Source organism: Euprymna scolopes, chromosome 7 (assembly GCF_053919585.1).
Source record: "Euprymna scolopes isolate OS-2025 chromosome 7, ASM5391958v1, whole genome shotgun sequence".
Lineage (NCBI taxonomy): Eukaryota > Metazoa > Mollusca > Cephalopoda > Sepiida > Sepiolidae > Euprymna > Euprymna scolopes.
In genome coordinates this window covers 78,547,741-78,553,740 of record NC_136488.1, presented here as the reverse complement: position 1 = coordinate 78,553,740, position 6,000 = coordinate 78,547,741, and the positions used below count along the sequence as shown (strand labels likewise).

The 6,000-nt window shown below is 30.1% G+C and overlaps 1 long non-coding RNA gene across 2 annotated transcripts in view; it reads right to left on the bottom strand.

The window, feature by feature from the left end:
• The window catches only part of LOC145279786 (uncharacterized), a 135,860-nt gene that overhangs the window by 18,257 nt on the left and 111,603 nt on the right, over positions 1 to 6,000 (bottom strand). For both annotated transcript variants that reach the window (XR_013868452.1, XR_013868451.1), the window contains one exon: positions 5,677 to 5,734. This is a non-coding gene — a long non-coding RNA (uncharacterized LOC145279786). The remainder of the gene's footprint in view (positions 1 to 5,676; positions 5,735 to 6,000) is intronic.

The following is a 6,000-nucleotide window of genomic DNA, read 5'->3' as shown; positions in this document are numbered from 1 at the left end:
AAAAAAAATACCTTCCACAGAAGAAAACCAGTTTTCTGTGGACTACACACTTTTAAAGTCGCCTGACAAGGATTAGTAATTTTAACCAAATAGCTGTCCAAAACTTTAACTTGTCCAGTGTCGCGACCTTATAAATTTGTCTACATCAATAAAAATCTTGCTCATTTATTGAATACTCTTAATAACCTCCTTAAATTCATGAGTTTTCTCTCTTGAATACCTATAACTTTGTATATATATATATATATATATATATATATATATATATATATATATATGTATGTATATATATACATATATATATATATATATATATAAATGCTTACAGATTTAATAATAGTGTAAAATTAATGTGTTTATGAAAATGTGTATCATTATTTATAACACACACACACACACACACACACACACATATATATATATATATATAGATGTGTGTGTGTGTGTGTGTGTGTGTGTGTGTGTGTGTATTGAGCAGCATTTTTATTTTTCTTTACATTTCTGGAATTTATCTCTATTTGACGAGGAATTCTTTTCGTATCCCTGGAAAAATTATATTATTATGAAATCCAATGATCTTGTTTCAGCCATTTTCTCGGGCGCTTTAGAGCGCATAGTCGTTATGGAAGATAGTATGTTTGTGGTCATTTAAATGTCTTTGTTTTGCTGTTTTTCTAGAGATAATAGCAAGCCGTCTGGCATTACCAGGTTGAAAAATACGTTTAAATATGATATTTTGTTTAATGCAGATTTTGTATTTATTATTAATGGACTTGATAAATATTAATGATTAAAGCATTTTTTTAAAAGTTTCATACGCCACCATCGAGAATCGAAGCTAAAACGTTTAGCTTACGATTTACCTTTTTTCTGTGACGTTAATGCCTGACCTATAAAGACATGTCTGATTCAAGGCTAAAAATTAAAACATGGACGAATAGTTATTATGTTACGCATGCATATTCGTAATGCCGTCGTTCGACTTTCACCTTCGCAAATTTCATTTTTTTAATTTTCACACTTTTGCCCAAATATAAAGTTCGATTATCCTATATAATTTTCATACCCGTAAAAAGTTGGCATAGGAATTTCGTAAATAAACGTTTTTCAAACAAATATATGTATGCATACATCAGTATATATAGAAACAGGTTTGTGTTTGCGATAACGCTTTACGCAAATATTACGCAAGTATAAATCATGAAGAATATCTGCATGAATACAATTACACGTAATAGTTAACTAAAGATACTCATCGCATATGAAAACCGAAAAAAACTAATAGGGAATAAACTAAAATGAATGTTTAAAATAATATGCAAATTAGCTAGATCTTTTGCAGATAAATACAATTCCACGACCATGTATAACAAAGTTGTATTTTAAAAAAATAAATACAAAAAAAAGAGGGTTGTAATATGAATATCAAATCACACACACACACACAAATAATAATAAAAGTGCGGATATCTTTTCTTTTTCTTTCACTAAGTTGTTAGAAAGGGGAAAAACGCATGGTGAAGGCGTTTTGGTCAACTCTATTCTATATATATATATATATATATATATATATATATATATATATATTGTTAAACATCGCCATTGTGTTTTATGACAGTGTTCAATAATAATAAATAGAACGATATTGGGGCATTTTATTAATTCATGCTAACATAATTTGGCTACACAGTTAAAAACATGTATCATTCACAGTTTTCAATTCCATGAAGTTAAAACATTAAGTAAAGATATTCTACTTTCTTAAAACTTGTAAATTTGTTGCCAATAATATTTGTATAAATAATACGTTTCATTTAAGTGTATATATATATATATATATCACATAATCCAATGAAATATCATTAATTGTATAACTTACATAGTACTGATACATCATTATATCGGCATTGTTTTATTAGCAATGGTAATGGCATCTACTTTACTGATGGATACCAAAGTCCATCTATTTGTTGTATTCGAATATGTCGATCATTTCGCCTACCCAGTTCTATATTCTGTTTGTCCGGACGTAGAAAATGCAATTCGTAAGATTAGAAAACAGAGCAGTTTAATCGGGCAACGTGTGTGTTGTTGGACAAAAAAAAGGATGACTAACTTTAGTTGAAGTAAGTGCCCCTTATGATGCTGACCTGCACAGAGCTGAAAAGGAAAAGATCACTAAATACCACGTGAAAAGAAACTCGAATATTAGAATGAACTTTACTGATTACAATAATATTAGCCGAAAACTAGACTGTGCAAAAAAAAAAAAAAATGCCAAGAAACACCAAAAGGAAAATACCGGATAAACAATGCTCAACAAAGATCGAATAAATTGCAAAATTATATTTTAGTTGGAATCTCTAAGATAAGCGGTAGGTACCCCACCACAAGCAAAATCAAAAAGCTAAGTCACATTACTAATAAAGACCACCTGGTGCTCTGTAGAAAACTATATTAAAGAAAGTGCATATGACCAGCCTAATCGGCATAGAGTAGTGTAAGCTGAAAGTTAAAAGCCAATTTGAAGATATTTATATACTCAAATTTATGATTTAATGGTAGCGTTAATTACATTTATGTATGACATTATATCATCGTGTAGTGTTATGTTGTCATGAGTTCAAAATGACAGGATGTATTTCATTATTTGGCTGAAAACCGTTCTCCTATTATGCACGTACTATGATAGCATCTCCTAAGGAATCACACCTTCTTTTGCTTGTAGTGTAGTATATGCTTGTACCTCATGATATCACGTTCACAAGTAATCCCATTTTTGTGGGGGTGGGCTAATGTAGTATATATAAATTAGCCATGACACGACCCTCCCTAGCTTGCAAAAGAGCTAACTTGAAGAATATATATATATATATATATATATATATATATATATATATATATATATATATATATATATATATATATATATATATACCCTTGCTAGGAGTTCACTAAGTGAATCTGTACATTGCCTATATGACGGTGCTCAGTAATTAATATATATATATATATATGCATATATATATATATATATATGCAAATGTATTATACATATTTTGGATAATTATGTATTTATATAAAATAGCTACATATTAGCAGACATGTTTCAGTTTTCTATTAAAAAATCATCTTGATGTTCTTTACGAGAACTTATGTTTGCCTACGTCTCGTTTATATTTTTCTGTATCAATTAGTACAATATATATATGTATATATATGTATGTATATATATATATATATATATATATATATATATATATATGCTTCTATCTCTAATAGTCTAAAGTATAAAACGGACACACGAACAGGTAAACATAAAAATGGACATGCAAGCAGGAATATATCTCATATTATATATACTACTTATATCTGATAAATTATTTACAATATTCATGCTACCGATTTTAAAAAATTTTGTATTTTCAGACATAGCATGAAACCACTTCATGTAGATATTATGTGAATAGATTTGACCCTGAAAACGACTTTTCACTTCTTGTCAACACATTACTCATTGAAGAACAAAAAAAAGGAAGTAAGAATTATGATCCCGCCTAAGCAAAACCAACGTTCACTTTCCACTCTTCTATTATTAATGAAAATATATATAGCAACAACTCATCCTGCTACTATCGGAATAGTAATATTAGAATATTACTATTATAACAGTTGGATTATGATAATTAATATAAGAAGACGCAAATTTATGAATGGAATGAATATTGTTGCCTTAACCAGGGGGTTAGCCACAATATCAAGTGTTGGTTTAAGAAACAAAGGCGCTAAGATAAGCACATTTTGGCCTACGAAAATGACTGAGCACCTCCCGCTTGGTATTTTTCGGTAAGGTCGCCGCAAGCGGTTTGCAATTAACTAACTCGTTCTTAAGTAGAATATAAAGCCTTGGAAGATTGATGTCACGCGTCGAAATAGAAGCATACTTTACGTTTGTAATAATTTGCTCTTCTTCTGACGAGAATCATTTAGCTTCAAAATGACATGATCTAAAGAGATTTCTCATCTTTCTTTAACCATTATTGATGTGATGATACCATCTGTGTGTAACCATGTACCAAACCCCTTCTTGAGTAATTGGTCTACAGATATGAAACTTCATATATGGAGTATCTGAACCCATACGAAATTTATATTTTAGTTTTAGCCCGGGAGAATCGTTATAAATGGATAACAGAAATGCATGCACAACATAGTAGCTATTAGTTCATGCTTTAATTTTTAGCCTTGCAGCAAACATATTTTCATAGCTCATTCATTAAATGAATCGTAAGCTAAACGTTTTGATTTCGATTCTCGTAGATTGCGTACTAGTCATTTTTTGAAAACTTTTTACATCATTACTACATATTTGGTCCAATATAATATAATAATAAATACTAAATCTGAATTAATCATAATATCATATTTAAGTGTATTTAATTCCGGGCGATCTGCTAGTATATATATAAACGTGTTTTTTTTTGTGTGTGTGAATGAACGGTCTCTAACAACCTGCTAATTCCTGATCTACGCACTTGAAACTTAGTCTATAGATGATTTGGAAGAAATTTGATTAATGTTTTAGCCGGTAAAATAGTTGTGTAATATTTACAATTCCCAAATTATATTTTTATCTTTTTTTTTTCATCGATTATCAGTAGAATTAAATAAATATAACGTTTTAATCTGTACAGAAAAAGTGACACCTACGTTCTTTGGGAGATTTTGTGCAGGTTTCTTGGACGGAAATAGCTAACACATTACATAGAGATAGATAGAGAAATAGAGAGAGATAGAGAGAGACTAGTATTCTCTCAACTAATTAGGTAATTATATATAAAAGATAAATGGGTGGATACAGCGAACAGTGATCTTAGAATAACATTTCATTTTTAGCAGTTATCAAAGTATTCCATTCAGTTATTATAGCATTATTCCATTCAATCATTACAGACTGACTGGAACCTTAGCTTTTTTCTGAACCTGAATATGTTTGACGTCATGTGTCAATTCGCTGACGTATCTTTGTTTTGCTCTACTTTGACCTATTTGACATCACTTAACCTAACGTTCAAAATTTCTTGTCACATCGAGTGCAGCTATTTTAAAGCATAACACTAGCTGATGTACTTACTATCAACATAGGGTCATCCATTATGTCATACTTGACCCGAGTGCGTACTAGATGCGTAGTTCCAAGGGAATTCCAGAAGAGTGTATAAAGAAAAAGGTTTGCGCATAGGCGCCCAGGTAAAAAAAAAAATAATGTAACGAGGAATAGTATGATTGCTGGTGAGAAGTGGGTTCGGAAGAGTAAAAGGATAAAGAAAACGAAAGAAGGGTAAACGCAAGGAAATAAATTGTTTGAGTTTGGGGGAAATAATTAGTGCAGTCAGATGAGAAGAGGACATTTTTGGCAATCAAATTTTAGGTAAAAGTATTGGGATGTCGTAATGGAGTAATAGATTTTTATGAAAAACCAGAATTTATATTTGGTTCCAATATGATAATACATTTATAGAGAAATCTATTTGCACACTCCCAATTCTTGCCAAATATGTTATTTAACGTGATACAAGACTAACTTAAACGAGATCGCCTTCGTTTCATGTTTTAATGCGACAATAAAGTGTATCATATTTATCTAAAAAGGTATTAATAAAAAAAACAACTTACCATCAGTGAATTAAAATACACATATATTTCTAAGGCTGTTCTTATTTGTTGCTTCTTTCTGTAAATACAAAAAAACAAACAGGTCAAAAGCAAATAAAATAAACAAATGCAATAATATAAAACAGACAGACAGACAGACGCGCGCGCACACACACACACACACATATATATATATATATATATATATATATATATATATATATATAACACAAACAGACACACAGACAAAAACGTATATGTAATTCAGCCGTTTTGATCGAAGTAAAACCCAAGTTAACTAGTACACTCTGCTAACTAAACACAAATTGTATTTTATTTGACACA